The following is a 17,276-nucleotide window of genomic DNA, read 5'->3' as shown; positions in this document are numbered from 1 at the left end:
GTCCAAATAGAGCTCATGATAGCTCGTTGGAAAGCCCTGCCTGTCTACTTTCCAACCCAAGTGGAATTTCTAGATTTGGATTTCATTTACCCCTCCAAAACTTCAATCGCCCAAGACTTCTTCCTGTGGGTGCAAAAGGTAGCAGAGAGGTCATTTTTAGGGTGTTTTTGACCCTTTAGGCAACCTAGAACTTGATGAAATCCTTAAGTAATCCATGAGCATGCATAACTTTTGATGATAAATCCAAAAAGGTAAAGTTTTCCTCCAGAGGATCTCCCAATTATAAGCGCGCGCCAAGTGGCGCTACGCATTGGGCAGAAAGATATGTTTTGAAGCCAAAAAATTCAAAATTGACAAAATTTTCTCCAAATTTGTTGAAATTTGGACTGAAGGTCCATCATCAAGTATCATGCTTAGCCAAAGAAGCTTTAGCCAAGATGTTATGCTCTTAACCTGCAAAATGATACCCAAATACAGAATATGCGAAGAAAAGATACCCAGAACACAGAATAGCAAGGATTTTATTATTCAGAGAGTAATGTTCACTTGCCTCTTCGAGGGGGCAACCTCCAATAGAGTAGATCTCGACTACAAAATAAGACACGATGCTCCTCGCAGGGAGTCTCTATCCTTTATATATGACTCATACACGCAATACCACGGGCCAATACCGTGGGTTTTATTAATACCATCTATCTAATACTACGGCCCATTTGCAACTAACTGTGGTCCCGTCATTAATTGCGGGTTAACCATTTACAAATATTAATATGGGCTTTATTGACTCTTGACTATGACGTGATCCCATGACATAAATAAGGGGGTTAGGGTGGGACCCTAACATGCCCTCCCCCTTAAGACTAGCCTTGTCCTCAAGGCTGAAGCTGCGGAAACTGCTGAAGAATAGTGGCTGGTTCCCAAGTTGCATCTTCCGGAGAGGTGTCTTTCCATTTGACGAGGACTTCCTTAATCATGCGGCCGTGTAGTTGCTTGTCTGATGTGTCTAGAACCTGTTCGGGTTGAAGCCAGATTGACCCTTCTTCGTCCAATTCAGGTAGACTGGTTTGAACTTGGCAATTGTTCCCAATCACTTTCTTGAGGCACGATACATGGAAAACTGGATGGATTTTTGCAGTAGGTGGCAAAGCCAACTTGTAAGCCACTTCTCCAATGCGCTGAAGTACTTGGTATGGTCCGTAGAATTTTGGAGAGAGCTTTTGACAACCCTTGTCTTTGAGTGATGTTTGCTTATATGGTTGCAGCCTCAAAAAGACCTGATCCCCTTCTTGAAATTGGCGCTCTGAGCGATGCTGGTCGACCTGTTGCTTCATGCGGTTCTGAGCTTGATGAAGATTCTCTCTAAGATGGGCGAGCATGGTTGCGCGATGTTGTTGGAGTTGATCCACTGCTTGTACTTTGGAGCACCCCTTGAGATAAGAAGTAGGGGAAGGCAGAAGTTGACCATATACTGCTTCATAGGGAGTCATTTTGGTGGTGGCATGATAGTTGGTGTTATACCACAATTCAGCCAGAGGTAACCATTGTACCCAAAGGTGTTGCTTTTCTGAAGTGAAACACCTAAGGTAGGTTTCTAGACATTTGTTGACGGCTTCAGTTTGACCATCCATTTGTGGATGATAGGAAGTGCTGAGTTTTAGTTGAGTGCCTTGTATCCTGAAAAGTTCCTGCCAAAAATTACTAGTGAAGATCGGGTCGCGATCAGACACAATAGAAGTGGGCATTCCATGCAATTTGAAAATCTGATCCATGAAAGATTGAGCGACCAAAGTTGGTGTAAATGGATGGGGTAGGGCACAGAAATGAGCATACTTCGACAGTCGGTCCACAACCACCATGATGACTGACTTGTTCCCGGACTTTGGAAGACCTGTAATGAAATCCATAGAAACCTCTGTCCAAATTGACGTCGGAATGGGCAATGGTTGTAATGTGCCTGGCGTGTTGAGGGTTTCCCCTTTGTGGCGCTGACAGACATCGCATTCTGCTACGAAAGTAAGGATGTCCTTTTTCATGCCTGTCCAAAAAAATGATCTTCTGGTGCGAGCATACGTCTTCTGAAAGCCCGAATGTCCTGCAATGGGAGATGAGTGCAATTCTGCCAAAATGCGACTTTTGAGGGTGGATGTTGGTGCTATTACGACTCTGTCCCTGTAGCGAAGAATATCATCCTGCCATGAGTAGCCCTTGGTGGAATTTGGATCTACCTTCAATTGAGAAATGAGTTGGGATAGCCTGGGGTGTGAAAACCATTCCTTGCGAGCCTCTTCAATCCACTCTAGAATGGGGAGGGAAATTGCTAGCAGAGTACTTTCTTCCTCAAATTGGCGAGATAATGCATATGCTACACTATTGTCTTTCCCTTTCTTGTAAATGATCTCATAATCATATCCCAGCATTTTGCCGAGCCATTTATTTTGTTGTGGGGAGGATAGGCGTTGCTCCAAAAAATATTTAAGACTGTGATGATCTGTGCGGATTTGAAAACATCGCCCCAATAAGTAAGGTCGCCAGGTCTCGACTGCATGTAAGATGGCCATCATTTCTTTTTCGTAGGTAGATTGGCCCAGATTCCTCCCACTTAGTTGTTGGCTTGTGAAGGCCAAAGTTCGCCCTTCCTGCATTAAGACTGCCCCAATACCTGTCCCCGAAGCATCACATTCAATGACAAAGGATTTGGTGAAGTCAGGTAGTGCTAAGACTGGAGTAGAACACATGGCGTTTTTGAGAGCGGTAAATGCCTATTGTGCTTCCTCGTTCCAGAAGAAGGAATTTTTCTTTAGGAGTTGAGTGAGGGGCTTCGCTATGCGGCCATAGTTGCGGACAAATTTACGATAATAGCCTGTGAGACCCAAAAATCCTCTCAAGCTCTTCAAGGTCTTAGGTTGAGGCCATTCTTGCATTGCCTGGATCTTTTTGGGGTCCACCTTGACACCTTCACGCCCCACAATGTGGCCCAAATACTCAACTTCTTCCATGCCAAACGAACACTTGGACATCTTGACAAATAATTTATGCTTGCGGAGCAGTTGCAAGAGTAGATCTACATGCTGAAGATGTGCAGCCCAAGTGCCACTATAGATGAGGATGTCATCGAAGAAGACAAGGACAAATTTCCTGAGATATGGTTTGAGAATGTGATTCATAAGGCTCTGAAAAGTAGAGGGGGCATTACAAAGACCAAATGGCATGACCAGGAACTTATAATGCCCTTCATGAGTTCTGAAAGCAGTCTTGGGAATGTCGACTTCCTTCATGCGAATTTGGTGGTAGCCTGAGCGAAGATCCAACTTAGTGAAGAATTGAGCCCCATTGAGTTCGTCCAGCAAATCGTCAACCACCGGGATGGGAAATTTATCTTTGACTGTCAGTTTATTGAGGGCCCTGAAGTCAGGACACATCCGCCACTCCCCATCTTTCTTGAGCACCATGACCACTGGGGATGAATAAGGACTAATGCTGGGACGAATGACACCTGCTTCCAAAAGTTCCTTGATTATTTTTTCTATTTCATTCTTTTGGGTGAACGGATATCTGTATGGCCGCACATTTGGGGGTTGGGCCCCTGGAACCAAGGTGATGCTATGATCATGTTCCCCTCGCGAGGGTGGAAGCTCATGAGGCTTGTCAAAGACCGACAGATGGTTATTTAAAATCTGTTGCATCTCAGGATGAATTGGCAGAGACTTGGTGTCGACTACCTGGATGGCATTAAATTGAGCTACCACTCCATGATGGCCCTTTTTTAACAATTTTTCCATCATATGTGAGCTGATGATAGAGGGGGCTCCCGCCTGGAGTCCACGGAGGGTATGTGTGGAGTTGTTCTGCTTAAAACTCATATATAACTGCTGGAAATCCATTGTGATTGGCCCAGGAGTGCGGAGCCATTCAGCGCCAAGGACAATGTCGCAACCCCCCATGTGTATGGCAAACATGTGGGTTTTCAACTGATAATCCCCCATTTGAAGTTTGACATTTTCACAGCGGCCTTCACATTTCATTGTGCCCCCATCCGCAATTTGGACTTGGAAGTTAGAAACTGCTCGTACAAAACAATGCATTGCTTCTGCGACTTTTTGATGGATGAAATTATGTGTACTTCCACTATCAATCAAGACTACTACTGGGCGATGTTTAAGAAAACCTATGATTTTGAGAGTTTGAGGGGAAGAAATCCCTGCCAACGCATGCAATGAAATAACTGGTTCGTCAGAGACATTGTCCTTTTGGTTGTCTTCTTCTAGCGCCTCATGTTCCTCAAGTGGTGGATCTTCTTCTGTTGAGCTGTAGTCAGTGGCATCTATTTGAAAAAATTTAGGCTCCTTGCATTTATGACCTGGGGAGTATTTTTCATCACAGTAGTAACATAGTCCTTGCTTTCGTCTTTCGGCCATTTCCGCAGGTGACACCTTTTGGACCTTAAGTGTTTGAGTCGTGTTGTGAGCTTGTGGGGGGCAACCTTTAGTGTAGAAATTTGGGCGACTGTATTGGGCTGCTAATGCACGTTCCACGTTACGAGCTACCTTGCAAGCCTCTGTCCATGTGGGAGGGTGGTGCAGTAAGACTTAAGCTTTGATGGCTTCTTTAAGACTGCTGATAAAACATTCCGTGTAGAACACATCTGAGAGACCCCAAGTGCAGAAGGCTAAGGCTTCAAAAGCTGTAATATATTCATCCACTGTACCTGTCTGTCGGAGCTTAGTAAGACGACCCAAAAAAGAGTCCTCCTGTTCAAAGCAGCTTTGAAGAGCTTTTTAAAATTGGTTCCAAGTCTTAAAAGGTCCATTGCAACGTTGATGCCATTCCCACCATTGCCACCTTTCATTGTCCAAGTACATGCTCCCCAACATAAGCTGAGTCACATCATCTAAGATACGATTCAGTTTGAAATACTGGTCCATTTGTGCTATCCATGCTGACGGGTGTGAACCGTCAAATTTATGCATATCCAACTTGGGAGGTCGTTGACTGGGTGGTTGGTGGGTGTGCCAGACGTGAGGAGAGTGGCTAGACTCACCCTCATTGTATTCATGGCCATTATACGCCTCCTCATGGGCTTGCTCCTTGCCCTTCGGGATTAATTGCTGGACTTGGATACATAGTCCATTAAGCTGATTGTTGAGGGTTTGCATGGATTCTTCAAGTTTGTCCATCCTTTCATTGGCCATCGCTTGGGCTCTAGTTTCTACCATACACCAACCTGATGAACAATTGGGACCGCCGAAAAATTTTTCACTAATAATTGAATGGTACCACCGTGCTCAGCTCGTCATCCTGATTCTGATGGGCTAGATCACCAATAAGCACCTCGGAAGATCTCAGACTCTTTTTTTTTTTTTTGAAAACTCCTAACGGAGTTTTACTCCTTCCTGATCAATACTGCAGTCGCCAAATCCTCAAAATGTCAATGCGGCCAAAAGTCCTGCGAAAATTATACCCCGGTATAGGAACCCTTCACAACAACTCCGATCTGGTGGATCTGAGAGATCTGAATGGCGGATCGGATAGCTCTGGGCTGCGGAACAGACTGCTGCTGCGGATCGGCTGGATCGAATAGATCAGAATGACTGATCTGTGAACTTGAGACTGCGGGACTGATGTCTGCTGCTGCTACTGCACTCCTTTGCACAAGCGGATCTGATATAGATGATGTGCGATCCCCCGATAGAAAAGGGAACTATGGTCTTGAGGAGTGTCAGGTGCTACAGATCGCAATATACATAAGGGTCTGGCAGTAGTATTCGGCCCAATGTTTCAGGGCTCTAACTAAGGAGGATCTACCATACCCTTAGTCGTACAACCCGACTACCATATCGTACGGGCGAGTAATCTCTCCGAGTGCTGTACTCGGTGTACTGTAGCCACAATACGGCCGACGGTTTATCTATGGCGAGGTTTCAAGGGAGCCTAGGGGGCTTCCGATATACCCAAAGGGTACGTGGAAGACAGTCCGTGCACGGTTCTGTCTAATGCGCTACTACTCGAAGGGGCACCCACAGGGGTTACAAGGGAGTCCAACAGACGTGACCACCTCTTGTATTTCCTGCGTGCATGCCTCCCCAAATCTGCAGGTTTATGCGCTCAACGACAGATCTCGTGGTTTAAAGACGCTGGAACACGTCTCTAGCCGAAATTTTTTTTTGCTAAGAATTGGAGATCCCACCGGCCCTGGAAAGTGATTTGATACCACTTGTTATGCTCTTAACCTGCAAAATTATACCCAAATACAGAGTATGCGAAGAAAAGATACCCAGAACATAGAATAGCAAGGATTTTATTATTCAGAGAGTAATGTTCACTTGCCTCTTCGATGGGGCAACCTCCAATAGAGCAGAGCTCGACTACAAAATAACACACGATGCTCCTCGCAGGGAGTCTCTATCCTTTATATATGACTCATACATGCAATACCACGGGCCAATACCGTGGGTTTTATTAATACCATCTATCTAATACTACGGCCCATTTGCAACTAACTGTGGTCCCGTCATTAATTGCGGGTTAACCATTTACAAATATTAATATGGGCTTTATTGACTCTTGACTATGACGTGATCCCATGACATAAATAAGGGGGTTAGGGTGGGACCCTAACACAAGATTTGGAGCCTATCATGCCTTTTGCATCGTTTTATTGCTCTCCTTAGTCTTGCCTTCAGGATTTTGATCCTTGCGTTGCAAACATGAGTTCGTGCCCAATAATGATTTTTCATGTGCCTGAGCATGTCCTTGTCTTTGTTTTCCTTCGCCAACAGCTTCTCAAGATGAATGTTGACCCTCTCGAGCCAAGTCTCTCGATCAGCCTCTATCTCCTGCTCCAATGGAGTGAACTCTATCCTCCTCCTTTGGGCAGCTTGGCGGTTTTGCCGAATGTTTTGTAACTCCATGACTGTATGCTGATCCTCCAGTTGTTTGTTTCGCTGCTCCAAATAGTTTATGACCCATTGAGCTCTCTGCAACTTGTCGGTCAATACATCTATCTCGGCCTTCTGCTCCTGAATAATCTCCCTCAGCTTTGAGCTAGGAGAGCTCACATCATCATCGATGAGGATGAAATCAGTGTCTTGGCCTCCTGAAGGGCCCTCATCCTGCATAGGATTCTTGCCTCTGTCCTGTACCTGTGCTGTTGATGTCGGCAACAAGACCCGTTCCACCCCAGGTGGAGATAGTACTCGTTGGGCTGCTACAAACAATCCCCTCGTGCCTCTCTGATAGGTGACATATGTCGACACACTAGTAGTCTCTGCCTTCTGACCTCCATACTGATGTGAAGGTTCAATCACATCATGGACAACCTCCTGATGAGCTGCTGAAGCTGTGAAGAACTCACGGGAAGTGAAGTCTTCCCATGTGATACCCTGCAAACCAAGCTGATGCACGACAATGATCTTGATGAGCGCATAGTGATAAATGCTGTTGTACTGTTGTTCAGGAGTCTTCTTTTGCACAAGGGTAGTCATCCTCTCGATGTTTCGACACATGAAATATGGAATGTTCATCATCTTCACTCTCGTGAAATGCATCAACAATCTGATATGGTATGCATAGAGGTGTGAGAAGCGGCCCTCACAACTAAAGTATCTGATAATGAGTCTCATCAACGGCGCATAGGATTCTTTCAAAAACTGGAATGGGAACACCCTGCTGAGCTGTCTCACATAGCTAGGCCTGATATATGGTTCATAATGTACTCTTTCCACCTGCATTCTTTTGTTCCACTCCTCACCTACATTCGGTATTCCTGTTGCTTGAGAAATGGTCTCTGGTGTCAAGGTGAAATTTACACCAGCAAGAGTTACCTGACCATCATGCAAATGCAAAACAAATAACCGAGCCAATTCCTGATGATGCTGAATCTGAGCAATCATCTCACAATACTGAAAGCATGACTGTTGTTGGAAACATGCCATGGCAAGTGGGCAGGCCTGCAATTGAGTCAATGAGGTGGGCTCTTCTCTGACATGTCTGCCACCCTTACGAGGCCTCCTCGATGCATGAAGCTCTGTGGTAGAATCATTGTCTTGTTTATATGATGAATCAGTCTTCGTCATGGTGCTACAATGTGTATAACAAGTGTATGTTTGATTGGTTTGAAAATGAGAAATAGGTGTTTGTTTTCAATGCCAAATATGCCAAAGAGCAATAAGGAACTGTGAGGAATATGGGACAGTGGGAAAAGTGGATGGTGGAGTTTGTCAAGTGAAATTTGAAATGTGTTAACAGTCATTTGACTGTGTTTAGGGATGTGGGGTTGGGAATTTGTTACAAATGATATGGGAGAGGGAAAATGATAGGAATGGTAGGATTTAGGATAGGGAAAATGGGAAGCAGGGATATGAGTAGTTTGGCACCAAAATTACAATTTCAAAACACCAATTTCAAAACCCAGAGGAGCAGATTTTGATATAAATATAGGGTTTACATTTTCAAACTTTAAACTTTCAATCTTCCCTCCAAACAATACCCAACACAAGCGAAATTCAATGGCGAGAACTCTCAAACTTACTTGGAGCAGAAGAAATGGAGTTGTTTGGTTTTTTATGAAAGTCGTGATATAAAATTGGCCTGTCGGCTCTGTGCGTCGCGCACAAACCCAGTGCGTCGTGCCTCCTGGATGCGCCACGCCGGTTGTAAATTGCACGGTGAAACTTGGCCCAATGCGCCGCGCGCACTCCAACACACAGTCTTGGCTTTCAAAACACAGCTTCGCTCTTTCCCAACTTAAGTCGACTTCAATTGATCTCTTGGCATACCAATGGGTGTTTCAAACAATGAAAATATCTTATATAGTGATGGGTTTGATTTTTGTTTCTCAAAAACCCACTTTCTTATGTTTTAGTTTTGGCACTTTTCTCATTTTAATACAACTCTGTTCTTCTTGTTTCCTCTTTGATTTTTGGCTGAAATGATGAAACTCTTTTGTCAATTTTGCAGGGATGTTTGGCATTGAGTTTTGGCAAAGGATGACCAGGGCTGCATCTGAAATATCCAAGAACTGAAAATTTTGAAATTTACATGGCAATTTATTACAAAGGACGAAATGTCGAATTTTCTTCAAAATAGAGTTTTGAAGAAAAGTCATAGTCCAACAATATGACGATGAAATTTTTGAAATAAAAACTTGTTTAGAACCTCCCTCTGGCCTGCTGGCATTATTGGACACTTTGAAGACTGAATTCACTAAACCCTAGACCTAATGACTAAAATGACTCTTTGCCCACCAAAAGACCAAACATTGACTGTCATTGATTGGAAAATGATTTTGATGGACCTTGATGAAAAGACTTGAGCCAGCAGGTACAAGACATGAGGGGAATGAGTGACAAGGCCCTTTCATCAGATTATGGCATGCCCCTAACATAATGCAGATGAATGAACTGTATGAGACACCTAAAACTGAAATGCAATAAGAGAAATGATCTCTGACGGAGGGATGTAAAGACCGAATCTAACAGTATGGCCACATCAATGGGACATAATGGCTGGAATCCCAAGCCCACCTAAAAAGGTTTATGGCCAGTCGAGCTGTGTAGAGCCCAGTTATAGTTGTGTTGGACATAGGGAAGGCTCTCATCCCATGTGCGTGGATGTTACACAACATTTTGTCACTTTCGATGTAATCCCCATCCACGATCCTGGAGGACCTCTACAGTGTACCTGACATGCTTTCCTATCATGAAGAAACTCCCATTGTGTCCCTCTTCATGAGCAGAACAATTCCCTTTTGCATCATTTCCCAAAAATCTTCTGTTTATCCCAGTTTACAAGACCGACGCTAATGACCCGTGTCCTCCTCGCACCGATATGCATGGATTACAACTGTCCCTAGCGTTGATCGGATCAACTGAGTCGTTTCTTAGTTGCGCTGATCCTCTCTCGGAAAGTTTTTTAAATATGGAGCCGAAGCTTCTAGCTCTAGAAGCTTCGTAATAGAAGTTTGGTAAATGGTTAGGCTGGATGGAGTCGAGGAGGTCAGTTTGGGCTCCTTTCCCCTATTAGGATGGAACTAATCCAAGAGATAAGGCCTTCTCCCATGAGAAGAGGAACCATCTCCCCTCCATCCAAGCTATATAAACCTCTCTTTTTCCCAAGCACAAGTTAGCTTTTAGTCCTAATTAAGTTCTGGCTGAAGTTTTGATTTTGGAGTAATCAACAAGCTACCCATAGTTTGTAGCTTTCTAGTTTGTGTTTAAGGGAGAATTGTGAGTTTGGTTTGGTGTGAAGACTAAAGGGAAGAGCCTTGAGACTACCTTTGTTGGGGCTATCCATGAGATGCTAGTAGAAGTGTGTGGGAACCCGGATATGTCGGAGGAGAACAACAACGTCAAGACATCAGTTGTAATCTCTTCTTGAACTAATATAGATGCAACTATCGATTGATTTCCTACATGAAATGTCATCTCACATATTTATGGCTTAATGTTTCTTGACCTGTTAAGTAGGTTGAATGCAATTTGTATGTTATCACGTTTGTTGTTTGTTGTTGTTTACTTGTTTCAGGTGTTCGAAGGAAGGAAACGGAAGATAGCTGGAGTGAGGAAGCAAGATCGTCACCAAGCGGAATAATGTACTAAGAGGTAGGCCCTCTTATTTGATTCTAGCCTAAGGAGATCTTCCATAGATTGTTTGTTTGTGGCTAGACCCGCTCTCTTGGGCTAGAGGAATTGTTTGTGTTTGCACTTAGAATTTACCTGCACCAAAATTGGTGACTCCACTAGGGAACCAATCCTTATATTTGGTTGATTTTCATTTTATGGTTTCATGTGAACTTTTATAGTATCACCATTTCCCTTTAGTCTTGTCTGCTTTGCCTGGTTACTGCTCTAAGCCTGAAATTTACAGTGGCGAGTCTGGACTTATCCTTTGAAATTTTTTATTTTTTTCCTTGAATACTTGGTCAGCGCATTTATTTTTCTTACAGTTGCGCTGATCAGTGCAAGTTTCTCAAAAACAGTCACGCAGACCCCCTTTTGGCGCATTTTTTCAGTTAGGTAGTCGCGCTAATTCCTGTAGGTGAAGATCAGGGTTTACCCTAGATCATAGACAGTGTGTCTTTCCCTTTTGATTTTTGTCTCTCAGTTTGTTTTGACTGTGTTCTCCCTGGATGGAAATATTCATTAGCTTGGTTTGTGTGCTTGTTTGGTTTAGCTCACCCTCTGATGTGTTAAGTCTAGCCCTGTGTGAAGTTCTTTTCTATTTTTTCTTTGAATCCCTCGATCAGCGCTATTTGTAGCCTGGCTAGTGGCGGCAATCACCCAATTAGCACTAGTTGTAGTATGGTCAGTCGTGTTGGTCATGCTGATTAGCACTAGTTGTCAGTTAGGCAGCCGCTCCAGTCTCTGAGTTAAGAAAAAATCAGAATTTCTCCCATTCCAGTGCCATTGTGTCTTCACCCTCAGACTCTCTTCTTCTGCCCGGAAGTGACTAGAATGCCTTGTTTGCTGGTTTTTGATTGATTGATTGGTTTGAAGTTTCATTGATTTATTTTTTGAGTTTTTGGATGGTTTCTATGACCCTAGGGCATCTAGGTCAATTACCGTTCATTTATTTGTTTAATCATTATGTCAAGTTTCTGATTTGTTGCTTCATTTAATCCTTCTTTCAGTCGCAACATCTTCATTGCTTCGTTTTCAATCGAATGAGTGAAAGAGTCTCGTTTGTTCTCTTATTTGGAAATATTTCTTTCAAGTGCTTTATGTGGAAGATTCATTTTTCATTTTATGAAAAGAAGAACATCATTCTAGTTTACTTAAGTGAAAATATTACATTAGTAGCATCATTGAGAAGCTAGAATTGCATCATCATAAGCATTGGAAATGAAATGAAACTTCTTTTGTTGTTATAGGAAGATTCAGTGCATTTAGGAGATTTATTAGAGAAATATTTCATTCTTTGATTGTTGCATTGATTTTGTGTTCCCTATCTCTCAATTAGTGTTAACTTTCATTGAAGACAAAGATCTTTTTTCTCATATAGCTGCATGTAGGAGTTTTGTCAGATGACAGCGGTAGGGCCTTGTAATTGAAACCTAATTCAAGATCAACCATTAAAATTTATCGAATTAACCTAAGGAAGCATTGAAACTTAACGCTTACATTTAGAGGTCTAGGCTAGAGACGTGTTCCAGCATCTTAAAACCTAGTAGTTGTCGTTCGCTTCGGCACTAGACAGCGCTAGTATGGACTTGTGTTGCCTATACTGTCGTGTAGATAAAGGGAGACCCCAATAGGTTGCAATCCTTTATCCATAGGAAGCTCAGTCTACCACCTTGTAAATGTGATACACCGAACATAGCATTCGGTGAGATTGCCTGCCCGTACTTCTCGGTTCACCAGGGGGTATTTTGAAGTTCACGGTTACCTGGTAATCCTTTTTGCCTAGATTATCCTGAGAAGTCATTTCGGTCTTTTTGACTCTTTAAATTTAAAATATCAACAAGCACTTTTCCTTTCGAGCTCGTTAACTCCGAAAGCGACTAGAGTCTCCTTTTGCCATTTTCTCGACTCTTAAAATATGAAAAGGCTAAGTTTTGTTTCAGTGTCCTAAAATTAACTACCCACGAAATATTCCTGGTTAAAGTTATCTTCCTTAGTGATTCTTTAGGGTCGTTTCCAATGGCAACATTTCTAGAGTCTACCAATCAAGGATTCCCCTCAGGATGGGAATCCTAGTCCTTTTCCTTCTTTTGGATATGCTAGTGCCCCTTATATGGCGACATTGTCCCTTCCTGGGTTAACCATTGGTCTACCTGTCTGGTTGTTTTCGACCTCAATGGTCTCGAGCATCTCGAATCTTGTAAAAACATCTTCTTCATTCGAATCACATCATGATGATTCTAAGGTTGACCCCTCACCTTCTTCCCCCATTTCTTCAACCTCCTCTTCTACTTCGCCTGGTGAAAGTTTCAAATCCAGTAATTAGGAGGCTAAGAAGAAGAAGAAGAAGATGAAGAATAAGAAGTCAGATAAACGAGAGGTCAATCGTGCAGCTATTGCTCTAAATGAACTTCCTGTCGACAAACCTTCCGATCCTCCATGGAAGGTCAGATTCCCATGCAAGCTATGTAAGGGTGACCATCTCCTCCGAGACTGTCTTGGCATTCCCAGAGTCTTAGAGGTATGGTATCAAAATCTGGATCAACCATTCCCAATGACCTCAGGAGATCATGTCGATTCTACTCCTTCAGCTAGCGATGGTAAGAAGAAGGGAAAAATTAAATTCCCCTGTAGGTTATGTGAAGGAGAGTATCTTCTTCACCTTTGTCCTCTTATGGATAAAGCTTCCAAAGTTTTGGAAAACCTTACAACTCCTCAACCCCAACTTCCTGTTGCTTATCATAGGCTTTCTTCTAACCCTCTCCTAGTTGGTAAAGAGATTGACTTGGATTCATCTCTTGACCATCGTGCTCTTCTTGAGCATGACTCTCTTGTGTCTATTCCCGATTGACCATTGGTCGAAAAGAGTGTCAACTTGGCTCTGCCCTCAGTTGATCACTTTGTTCTGGAAGAGAATGGTGATCATATTGCTCATGTTGTTCTCATCTCCTCAGATTCTCATGAATCGAAGAGTGACCCTCCCATCCCAGTTTTTCAGGAGAGTATTTCTCCTATTCCTATGGAGCATGGGGGAAATCATATGATACCCCCACCAAGTAGTTTTGTCGTCTCTTTCGATTGGAGTCCATTGACTTATCTCCACCTTCCATCTTATGTTCCTTTCTAGATTATAGTACAAGCCTATAATATGGTAGTACATGGCACTATATTAGATGAAGGTGTGTCTGTTAGCATCATGTCTTCTACTACTTGGCAAGCTTTGGGCTCCCCACATCTTGTGCCTGTCACTCAGAATCTGTTGGCTTTCAACAGAGGAACCAGTCAACCCTTAGGGGTCCTTTCGAAGTTCCCTATTACTTTGGGAGGAAAGACCGTCTATATAGACGTGATGGTAGTCCAAGGTCCCTTAGATTTCAATATTCTCCTTGGACGTGACTATGTTTATGTCATGGGATCTCTTGTTTCTTCACTTTTCTGTGTGGTTTGTTTTCCACATGAAGGGATAATTGTGACTATTGATCAACTGTCGTTCCTTGGTCACCAGGTGCCTCCTTTGCAACCATCGTCCCCTATCGACTCTTATTTGCAAGCAGTACTTTCCCCGCCATAGGTCAAGTATGTGGCTACCCGTTCCATCTCCGCATCTGCTGATGATTACACAGGTGGTATTGTACATTATGTATTGGGGGCATTAGAACCCGATCTATCTTTGGTAACAAATGACATGTATTCCTCCTGGAGAGTGTTTCTTCCGTCTAGTGAAGAATCTTAGGAGCCATGTTCTCGTATAGTTCATGAACATATGTGTGAGCATAGTTCCTTGTCTTGTGTCAAGCTCGTTAAAAAATTAATCAAGATGCCCGAGGATAGTTTGTTCCTATATCAACCTCGTTAAAAAATGAAGCAACTCCCTTTTCCAAATTGAGTCTTTGATTAAGATCTCGTAAAATCGCAGTCGAATCTTTCCTAGACCTCGAAAGTGAACCTTCATTCCATTCACCTAGTTGAATGAAATGAATCTTTGGGGGCATGTACCTCGAATTGAGTCATTATGTTGTGGGCATGCAAACTTATCTCAACCATAGTTTTTCATTTCAAGCTTGTGTAAACATGAAACTAAATTCAAGCATAGTTCTCCATGGTTCAAGCTTGTGTAAAAATGAACCCATGCCCGATTTACATCTCATGATTGCCATTTTAATAAGTTGATTTATGCTAGATGAGCCTTGGTTGTTTCATTCCATCACCACCATATCTTTGGTCGATCATATGCTTTCACTTGGTTGTTTTATCCTTTCTTGAGGAACCGCAACAATGAGTGGTTTTATTAGCCAGCCTCTTGACCATTACATGTTTTGAGTAGTTCCTCCATTGCCAAAACCAGTTACTATCCTTTATACCACTCGTTCCTCTAGGATGAGTCACCTTTAAGCTCTTTTTTGACTTGTACAAAATGAAAATATTGCCGAGTATTTTTCCCCTTTTGACTCATTAAAGAGAATAAAAATGGGGGGGGGGGGTCTGCTTTCAGCTCTTTTCTGACTCTTTAAACACAAAAATATTACCGAGCTCTTGTCGTTTTGAATTCATTAAAGGCTGCGAAACATCATTTACCTAGTACACGTTTACCCCTTTTTCAGGCTGGGATAAACTATTTACGAAAAAGGCACTCCTTGATTGAAATGGTCAAGAGGTTCTCTCAAGTATCGTTTTCTACCTTTTCGGGCTCGAGAGACACAAATGTACGAAAAGGGACCATGTGGATTTTTCTTTTGCATGTCTTTTTCAAACTCTCTAAACATGAAAAAGATACTGAGTTACCCCTTTGTCAGACTTGTTAAAACATTAAACGACATTGGATTTGTCGCCATGATGAACGTGAGCTTCTCCTTCCTAGGGCTCGTTAAACTTACTAGGTTGGATTCGTCCAAAGGATGAACTTACAATGCGAGCACATGCTATCCCCTTCAAGCTTGCGATAAAAAATAATTGGGGTACCTACCAGAAATGGTGGGGGAAAATTGGAAATTTTATCAGTTGTGTTGGCAACTCACTCTTGAACATGACACTTTCTATTTCGTGTCGGGTTGGGATATCCTCCTTTCATCAATGAAATTCCTGGGTTGGCCATTCATTTTTTCCTTCCATTTGATCTCTGCCACGTCATCATGACTAGCGATCCTATGGATCCAAAAGCTGCCAAAATATGGAATTGTGTCGTCGATATGTTCAAAGAGTTAGTCCTTCTGCAGTTACACTTACTCATGATCCTCTGTATCATCTGAAATCATTTGCATCCCTTTGTCTCATGTCAATGATGTGGGATACATCATGGCCCTCCTTCGACATGGTCACTTCCTGTCGACTTCAGCTCATTATCTAGGAAGCTGGCCGAGAGACTCCCTTCCAGTACCTTTTAGCTTGCATGCCCTAATGGCAAGTTCTTCACACTCGATGACAAGTTCACATCATTGGCTTTCGATCGGGTGATTTCACGGGTGTTCGACATTAGTTCCTTTATTCACATTTTGTGAACTGTGCTACCAATACCTTGAGAGCCATTGTCATTATTGGTGGTTTCTCTCACGCTTGTTAACGGTTCACATCATTGACCGGTAATCAAGCGACTTCCTAGCATGTTCGACTTCAACACATTCATTCGCATGTTAAGATTTGTACTTTGATCGGGTCGTTTGGAGTGCAAGACCCTCGACTAATATTACACAAGTCCAGGTTGCAAGGCGATGTGACATGGTCATGTTGATATACATGTCTCTTTCAGATGGATGGCTACGACCATACCATGAGTTGTTATATGTGATCCTTCTCATTATTGGGTGGCTGCGACCATACCTTGGTTTCGTTATGATCCTTTCTGCTGGATGGTTGCACCCATGCCTAGGATCCATTTACATGATCATTCTCTGGATGGCTATGTCCATACCATGATTCATGTATTATTATTCAGAGTTTTCAGTGATGTATATGTATCTATGCTTGCTTGTAGGTTTTCCGATGATGGACTCCAGTTCCCTGCTTCCACTTGTAAATAATTTCACCCCTCACTCTAGCTCGACCTTCACGCTTTAGGGGGCATCTATTACACAACATTTTGTCACTGTCCCTGTACTCCTCGTCCACAATCTTGGAGGACCTCTACAGTGTACCCGACATGCTTTCCTATCATGAAGAAACTCCCATTGTGTCCCTCTTCATGAGTAGAACAATTCCCTTTTGCATCATTTCCCAAAAATCTTCTGTTTATCCCAGTTTACAAGACCGACGCTAATGACTCGTGTCCTCCTCGCGCTGATATGCAGGGATTACAACTATCCCTAGCGCCAATCGGATCGATTGAGCCCTTTCTCAGTTGCGCCAATCCTCTTTTGGAATTTTTTTTAAATATGGAGCCGAAGCTTCCAGCTACAGAAGCTTTGTGAAGGAAGTATGGTAAATGGTTAGGCCACATGGAGTCAAGGAGGTCAGTTTGTGCCCATTTCCCCTATTAGGAATGGAAATAATCCAAGAGATAAGGCCTTCTCCATGAGAAGACGAACCATCTCCCCTCCATCCAAGCTATATAAACCTCTCTTTTTCCCAATCACAAGTTAGCTTTTAGTCCTAATTAAGTTCTAGATGAAGTTTTGATTTTGGAGTAATCAGCGAGCTACCCATAGTTTGTAGCTTTCTACTTTGTGT

The 17,276-nt window shown here is 42.9% G+C and overlaps 1 pseudogene; it reads right to left on the bottom strand.

The window, feature by feature from the left end:
* LOC149206147 (aspartyl protease family protein 2 pseudogene) overlaps positions 1–12,420 on the bottom strand; it is a 79,388-nt pseudogene extending 66,968 nt beyond the window's left edge.
* Positions 12,421–17,276: the final 4,856 nt, after the last annotated feature.

This window comes from Pinus tabuliformis, chromosome 1_2 (genome assembly GCF_031772625.1).
Source record: "Pinus tabuliformis cultivar Carrire ecotype Pingquan chromosome 1_2, CPIR1, whole genome shotgun sequence".
Lineage (NCBI taxonomy): Eukaryota > Viridiplantae > Streptophyta > Pinopsida > Pinales > Pinaceae > Pinus > Pinus tabuliformis.
Note: the sequence above shows the minus strand (reverse complement) of the source record. Positions and strands in the feature narration are given on the sequence as shown.